This window comes from Anneissia japonica, unplaced genomic scaffold (assembly GCF_011630105.1).
Source record: "Anneissia japonica isolate Jap-2015-1 unplaced genomic scaffold, ASM1163010v1 scaffold3434_len466720_cov178, whole genome shotgun sequence".
Classification (NCBI taxonomy): Eukaryota; Metazoa; Echinodermata; class Crinoidea; order Comatulida; family Comatulidae; genus Anneissia; species Anneissia japonica.
In genome coordinates, this window is record NW_022718341.1 from 169,815 (window position 1) to 179,055 (window position 9,241).

Below are 9,241 nucleotides of genomic sequence, written 5' to 3' on the forward strand. Positions count from 1 at the left end.
GACAAACACTGCTCTGAATGGCGTTGCCTTCTATGGGGTGCCATACGCAGCAATAGTCCATGTTAAAATCAAAGTTTAATTGAAAAATTCAATGTTTAATTTATCAAAACGTAGGCGTAAATTTCTCAAAATGTAGATCTAGTTTCCCAAAATGAAATTCTAATCCTTGAAAACGTAGTTCAAATTTTCCAAAATGTAGTTCTAATTTCTTTAAAAAAAATGTAATTCAAATTCAAAACGTAGGTCTGACTTGGTCAAACGCCCTCTCCAAAACGTAAATCAAAACCAGCATGGTTTGAAATGCATTTTACAACGACACTATAGGCATGGAATTTTGCTGCGTATGGCACTAGACCTGCGAAATGTAAATCAAAACTAATCATATAAGCATGACGTGGGCCTGTTCCATAATTGATGGGGAATCAATTTTCCGCTGCAGTCCGTTGCCGTGAACAACGCTTCCCAGTGCGTCTGCTAATTTTTGATGGTCAGGGTACGCGATCACGAGCTCTATGCTAGGTATTATAGTCTGGCCTATGTGGGCTGGGATTTGCAACAATGTCTTGGACTAGGAGGCCTCTACAGCCAAACTATAGTAGGAAGCCTGGTCCTAGGCTAGGCCTATAATATAGTGAAAGTCTGTATAAGTAGTCATATGATTACAGGTTTACATTGTACCAAAGGGTCAAAATTAACGATCGCATTTATTTTTCATTGAAAAAAAAAAAAATAAGCCCTAAAAAGATATAAATAAATTTAACTTAAGGATTTTAAAATATTGAAAAAAAAAACTGTAAACTTAAAAAAAAAAATAAATAAATTTAACTTAAAACACAAACAACGCGGTAGGAATAAATATGAAGTTTGCGATAATTAATTGGTCTGTACTGTATTTTCTGAAGTGCCATTCGTTTTGGGGTTGCTACAACCAAAAGTTGTTACAATCAGTGGCCCCGACATGGCAGTTTTTTTAAAAATATTATATAAACAATAATACTGTAGTTTCTTTCAATGGGGCCCCTGCAGTTTTAAACAATAAAAGCTGGGTTCTGATGTTTGAGATCATGCTTCTGATTTTGTGATCAATCTGTTTTGCATAGTATACATTATTAAAACATGTTTTGTTTCTCACTAAAACTGGCCTATTCTCTGTATTTATTTACACCTAGAGTACATGGGTCTACAGTAGGACTATACCAGTCCTAAAGTCATGTACTATTCTATGTTCTGTAACCAGTAACAACGCATTCAACAGTTAATTTTTCTCCAGAAAATTTTAAATAGCATCCCAAATCCTCCTTGGTGGAATGTAAGGAAATTGATAGTGCTTTTCCTTTGTTGGATCGATTAGAACTCCTGATTGTAGCAACCCCAAAAGGAATGGCACTTCAGAAATACAGTACAGTATACCAATTATTCTCTCAAACTTCATATCCTATCGCGTTGTTCGTGTTTATTTATTCTTTATTTTATTTATTTATTTATTGTTATTATTTATTTATATATTTATTTATTTTTTAAAGTTTCAATGAAAAAAAAAATGTGTTCGTTAATGGGACAGTGTAAACTTGTAAACATATGACTACTTATACATAATTTTACTATATTATAGCAGGGAACAGTGAATTTCATTGTTCCCTGATTATAGGCCTAGTCCAGGACTAGGCTTCCTACTAATCTATAGTATAGAGGCCTAGTCCAAGACCTTATTGCAAATCCCAGCCCATGTAAGCCTAGCCTATAATGCCTAGCATAGGCCTCGTGATCGCGGTACCTTGACCATTAAAATTTAGCAGACACACTGGGAAGCGTTGTTCACAGCATTGGACTGCAGCAGCGAAAATGGATTCCCCATCATTAATGGAACAGGCCTACGTCATGCTTGGCTGATTAGTTTTGATTTACATTTCGCAAGTCTACTGCCATACACAGCAGAAGTCCATGTCTAGTGTTGTTGTAAAATGCATTTCAAATGAGGCTGGTTTTTGATTTACGTTTTTGGAACAGAATTTGGAGAGGGCGTTTGGTCAAGTGAGACCTACGTTTTGAATTTGAATTACATTTTAAATAACTACATTTTGAAAAATTTGAACTAGGTTTTGAAAAATTAGAACTTAATTTTTGGAAATTTACGAATACGTTTAGATAAATTAGAAATTGAATTTTGCAATTACATTTTGATTTTAATATGGAATTTAGCTGCGTATGGCACCCCTGCCTTGCCGACAATTATGGCGCAAGAACCTTTCCCGTTTACCTTCATGTCAGCAGCGTCAGCAGCTCTTCTAGACTTTGGTATAAACGCTGCTCCTTTGTACATGCTTAAGTATAGTATGGAACGCCAAGGCGGACATAAATACATCCAGGTCACATACTCATCAGGTTCACTTAACTACCAGTCGAGTTAGTTATGTGTAAACCCGATGGGTAGTTATGTGTAAACTCGATAGGGAGTTATGTAAACTCGATGTGTAGTTATGTATATTCGATGGGTAGTTATGTCACCTCAATGAACTCGCTGGGTAGTTATGTGTAAACTCGATAGGTAGTTATGTGTAAACTCAATGGGTAGTTATGTGTAAACTCGATAGGGAGTTATGTGTAAACTCGATGGGCGGGTAGTTATGTAAACTCGATGGGTAGTTATGTCACCTCAATTGTGGTAGTTATACATAATGTCGATGGGTAGTTATGTAAACTCGGTGAGTAGGTAGTTATGTAAACCCGATGGGTAGTTATGTATATTCGATGGGTAGTTATGTCACTTCAATGGTGGTAGTTATGTCAACTCGATAGGTTATACATAATGTCGATGGGTAGTTATGTGAACTCGGTGAGTAGGTATGTGACCTCGATGGGTAGGTTTGTGACCTCGATATGTTTATGTCCGCCCTGGCGTGCCATAGTTAAGGGTCCTCGCGTTAGCAGTATAATATAAAACGTTCTGATCTGATGCAAGAATAGATAGAAATTCTGTCTAATCAAGATACATTTGTTAATACACATGCTTAAGAGCATTCGTTGTCTTTGACGAAAGCATTTACATATTATGATTCGGAAGAAGTAAATTAACCAGGGCTATATAACTGATTGCGGAACTGCCTGGATGGAGGCGTTTCAATTACGAATATGAGCGTTTGCTCCAACCAAGTCCGAATGAGTTACATCCAGCAAGAAGCTTGGACATGGAAGGCCATAGAGTAATTAAGGTGGAGACTTGTAGCTTCAAGTCTTTGTGAAATTGAGGTTGGGATTACCATTTTTGTAGGTTCACCAGTTCATTACCCTCAAACAATCATATTATTACCAATATGAAACTATGGTTCTATTCTCAACCAATCAGATTATATTATCAGATGTATTTACAACCAATCATAGGAATGGTGGTTTTCCCCATCATGCCGCGTTATCGTACAGTATAGGCCTACTGCACAGTAGGGGCACAATATCCTTATCAATTTTTATTTACATTGATTGTCATTGTTATTGGTTCTGGTTCCGTTGGGTAAGATGACCTCCCATGAACTTTAGCAGCAGGAGTATAACAAGAAGGATAATAATGGTAGATTCACGCCGAATCCGAATTCGGTTCGAACGTTTTCGATGCGCGTCTTAGTAGGCGCCTCTATTCTTTACCACTGATTCGATATTCTTTTGTTTGTTTCGATAGCCATGCGAACCGAATTCGGCTTCGGTGTGAATGCAGCCTAATATAGTCGAATAATAGAAATCGTCAACTACCTCAGTTCAGTACGCCTAGCGTCAGCATTGGGGTAGCGTCAGGCGCTGGAGTGCTGCTACTGCTGCTGGGTAGACACTGACTGTGTTAATACTAGGCATAGGTGTAGGCCTAATTATAAACAAATCGGACTGATGTACTTTATTAATTCAATTGACTTATCCCTTCATGATTGAATTGACGTCGACTAAATCCTCTGTTACTGCGTACGTAAACGATCACAAAAACGACTTCACACTACTGTATGTATTGTCTAGGCTAGTCGCTCGATCATCGTCGGGACGATTAGGGCTAAGGAAATATAAATGTATTTGGGTCTGAACTTTGAAGGTGACAAAGTGTTCTTCCTTATGTTGTGGTCATATTAGAATATAATATCATTAAAGACCATTCAAACAACATGAAACATATATCAAACTTTCAGGTTAAACTTTCCGCTTCCCAGCATGCAATTCTATGGAAACCGAGATAAAACGCAGGATCCGCGCCTGAGATTTCCCTATCTTAAGATTTTCTATTCCCTCAGCTCCAACCACCGTGGGGGCACGCACCCCCTACCGCTAAATCCTGCATCCGCCCCAGATATCAGAACAAATTATAGAATAAACAATAAATCAATGGATAGAAAAAGCAATTTGAAGAATAAAATAATGATAATATGTTAGAGATCGTAATTCAGTTAATATCCCCATAGCCCAATGAGTAAAGGACAAGAGTCAAGTGTCTAAATTTTACTTTGATAGAATGGATGGAACTGCAAAATTTTGTTCACGTTGTCAAAACCACAGACCATATACTTTCAGCCGGCCACGCAGTACTGTATCAAGGAAGACGTTCAAAGTCCACTTGATATGCCGTGGTATATCAACAATTGATAACTACTTTTATACATTACCAGTGCATTTTATAAATATAATTGAAATCCCTTTTAGTAGAGGCTAAATATGGTTAACTTAAACAAACTCTAATAAAAGGACTTTTGTATATTCTTGTACGTCTATACGTAAAAAATTATGGGAACATTTTTGCCGCCTTTTGATAGTTGCGTTGACCAGATATTCAGGGTGAAGTGTTAATTACATTTATATAACATGTTCTGGGTCATAACTTTTTAACCACTTGCTCTAAGCACAAAAATAGTATCTACACCTGGGTTTTTGGGGTCTACAATTATGGAAACATTTTTGGCGCCTTCAAGCATTGACCAAATATTTAGAGTCAAAGGTCAATTACCTTTATACAACTACGATTGTCATAACTCCTCAACCAGTTTGCCTAGATGCACAAAAATAGTGGCTACACCTAAGTGTTTGGGATCAACATTTATTAAAACATTTTTGCCACTTTCTAGTAGCTGCGTTGACCAAATATTTAGGGCCAAAGGTCAATGACCTTTATACAACTATGATGGTCATACCTCCTGAACCAGTTTGCCTAAATGCACAAAAATAGTGGCTACACCTAGGATTTTTGGATCAACATTAATTAAAACCCGCAATGAAAATATAACGTGTTATATGATGATCATAACTCCTCAACCACTTGGTCTAAAAGCACAAAAAAATAGTGTCTCCACAATCAGCTTATAAACAAGAAAGCCAAATGCATCTTACATCGCTTTATGGGATACACAATCTGAAATGGTAATTTAACAATAGGTAAAATATGATACATGTTTCCACTTAAACTTTTTGTCAATTCACTTAGCCGATTCGTTTATCATTTCGACAGTATTCACAGTCTATTTCATGTAGGTCTAATTGTGTCCAAATGCAACATTTTCCTTTCGTAACAGTATGGATGCTGACTATACGAACAAATAAGCATCACCATCAATATCATCAGAATAAACTAATTCATCAACATTGTCGCATCCATCAACCTGGCAAGGACCACAAGCAGTTAGCTATGCATGGCAGATCAGCTTTCCTGCACGAACACATGCGGTTGCTACACTCTGTCTTGCAGTTACATCTTCTAATGTTGAGTAGTTCTTCTGGTGCGTAACGGTACTGGTTTGGTCTACAGGAGCTCGTGTTTCGTACAAGTCATTCCATTCATAGAAAAAACCTTTTTAATGGAGAAAGCGTACCTGTCGGTAGCCATTGTAGCCTAGGTCAATACTAACTCCGGCTATATAAAATTGATTATAAGATTGAAAAATAGTAATCTTATTGTAGTAGTGACACTATGTCCACGTTTTAATTATTGCTATTTTTTCGTTAACATTATATATATACATACATACATATATATATATATATATATATATATATATATATATATATTTAAAATTTAATGTATTGTTTAAGTATGAATTACTATGTCCAAGTTAAATTAATCTTATCTATTAAAATTGTATATTTAAATAATATGGTAATAGGCATAGCCGAGGCCTAGCCTAGGCCTAAACCTAGGCCTAAACCTATTGACAACTGTGTGTGGTGTATAAAATTATGAATAAATGCAAATTGTGAAAGAATAAAGGAAGAAGGAAGAATAGGGTAGAGATTTGGGGCGGCTGAAATATTGTCCAATAATATACAATAGTAGTCAATATTTGCCATAATATTATAGGTAGGTACGATTGATGATGAATTTTTTACACTACACACATACTTTAAAGATTTCGTATAGTCTGGTACGCGTTCGAACCGTGGCTCTGGTGGGGGAGGGCCATCAACGCCAGCGGGAGTATGCCCAACAATTGGTCTACATTCCTGAGATGTGATGACAACAAATCAGAGTTGTTTCCATTGATTGTAAACGAAGAACGTTGAGAACATTGACACAAACCACGGATTGTTTGTAGGGTCCTCTGGAAGACGAAGTGTAGCAAACCGGTATGTAGATCTGCAACCATTGATGCCATGTAACATGGAAGAGGCAGATGAACGTATGTTTGTTCATGTTATACATGCTGCTGAAAATTGTCCGTGCCAAGACTCTAGATAGTGATGTTGTTATTACGTTGTCAGCTTTCCGCTGAATACCTGGCATCCATGAGTTTTGGCTCGAGTTTGAAGTGGGAAACACTTAAAGTACATTCCAATACACGAGATTGCTACTTCTCTTGGACCACAGATATCAACCGCTTACTTGTTCTTTCACTCCTTAAGCGTTTGTGATACAACTTCATCTGTTCAAGGGAAAGGTAAAGCTTCATTTAACATAACTTCTTGTCGCTATTTACTGCGGCACATTTGATGTTAAGAAGGTAAATGATACAAGACGATACCTATTTACAACTAGGGAAAAAACAATAGAGAACACCCCACCCCTCTGACATCTACTGCATTAATGGAACATATCAAACGATCTGTACTACGAGTCAGGAAGTTGTACAACTGTCTAGATGCCCTCAGAGTTGAACAGGACCCAGTTAATTGGGGATAGATGAAGGACGACAACAAATTACTCCAGTTTGGAGCTCTCTGCCGAACTTTCAAATGTTAATTCGCTGTGGACACACCAACTGTGAACTTGGAAGCTGCAAATGCAGAAAGAATGGATTAAGATGTACCGAGTTGTGTGGTTGCCATGGAAAATGTTAGACAAGACCTAACAAGAAGTATCCCTGTGTTCATCTATATAAACGTTAAACATATTTTTGTTACCGATGTATAATAACTATAGGCCTATGTTTATTTGCTTAGAAATAACATGTGAAAGCATGAGAATGTGTATATGTAATAGAGATATAGGATAATTATGTTGTTGTCGCAGTCATCAATAGACTTCACAGATAGTTGAACAATTGGTGCATACTTTATTCCATTAAATGTACTAACTTACACCATATTGAGCAAAATAGACATTCCAAAGTGTAAAGCGGGTATTAAATTACAGCCATCTTGGAATTAAAATCCCAGGTAGCAAAGTTTACGGGGCCTTATGTGAAATATCTGGGCCATGTGGGCAGACCCATACCACACTTAACCCTTATGGGGTCTGTATGGGCTACACAATATTGAATTTAATTCTAAGGGTCCCGTAAGGGTAAAAGATCGAGAAGCCAATATGGGTAACATGTGGGTCAGGGCATTTGGCACCCATGAGGGAAAGAAAAGGGCAATCTCTAGTAGATTTGCACATTTGGAGCTCACAAGGGGAAAATGTGGGCATACCTATTTGGAACGTTTATGGATCAGCCCATGTGGGAAAAGTATGGGCAGTCACTAATGGGTACTATGTGGGCAAACAAATTTGAAAACGTTATTGATTTAAAAAATGTGGGCATGCCCATAATGGGTAAGCGCATTTAGGGCCCACAAAAAAAATGTGGGCAGACCCATAATGGCTATTTCTGGGACAGCCCATGTGGATGAAATATGGGCAATTACATATTGGCACTGTAAGGCCCAAAACATTTGAGATACATATTTTCAAAATGTGGGAAGGCCCATATGGTTTAGCATGTTTGGGGCCCTTAAGGGCAAGCAATGGGAACATTCATAAGGGCTCTTTGTGGGTCAACCCTTGTGGACAGATTATGGAAAATCATATATGGGATAAATATGGGCAAAACATGTGGGAAATATATTTTTTTTAAATATGAGCCATATAGTTAATCCTATTTGGGACCCACAAGAGAGAAAAAAAAAGGATGAACCCATTTGAGCTATTCATGGGTCAGCCCATGTGGGCAAATTAAGCGGTTATAATATATGGGCAATATCAGGGCCAAAACATTTGGGATATATATTTTTTTAAACATGGGCAGGCCCAGATAATTTAACATATTTGGGGCCATTGAGGGCAAGAGACGGGAACATTCATAATTGGTTCTTTGTGTGTCAGCCCCTGTGGGCAAATTAGAAATCATATATGAATAAATATAGGCAAAAGCAGGAGGGAAATATATTTGTTAATAGGTCTATGGGCATAAGCATATAGGTAATCCCATTTGAGGCCCACAAGAGAGGAAAAAAAATGGGTTATTCTGTATCCAGTGGCGTATCTACAAGTCTTGAAATAGGGGTGCTGATAAGGGGCTCGAAGGTGAAATTGAAGGGCTCGATGATCATTTGTGGGGCGCTAACTCGCCAAATAACGTGATTTTAGGTGATTTTTAACTACTTTACCGTGATTTTTAGGGGTGCAAAACCGGGGAGGGGGACGATTAAATTTTGGAGGGACGTATGCTCTCAGAAACCCCTACCCCCGCACCCAGATACGCCACAGCTGTTTGTGTCAGCCCATATGTGGGCAAAGTATTGGGTTATCACATAGGCTTATGGGTACTATAAGGAATGAAACATTTGGGATATATTTTTAATATCGGTAAATTCAGATGTTTTAGCACATTGTGGCCCATGAGGCTTTAAGGAGAGAAATAGGAATACCTGTAGTGTAAAGTAAAGGACTGTAAATTTTCGCCTCATTGAGTCACTCAATTATTACAAATTCTTTTACTTTAATCATTTTCTTAAAAAAGTAATTAAATCTCACTCAAGCACTATAACAATAGGACACAGTTCACCAATCTGTGCTGTGATGCAT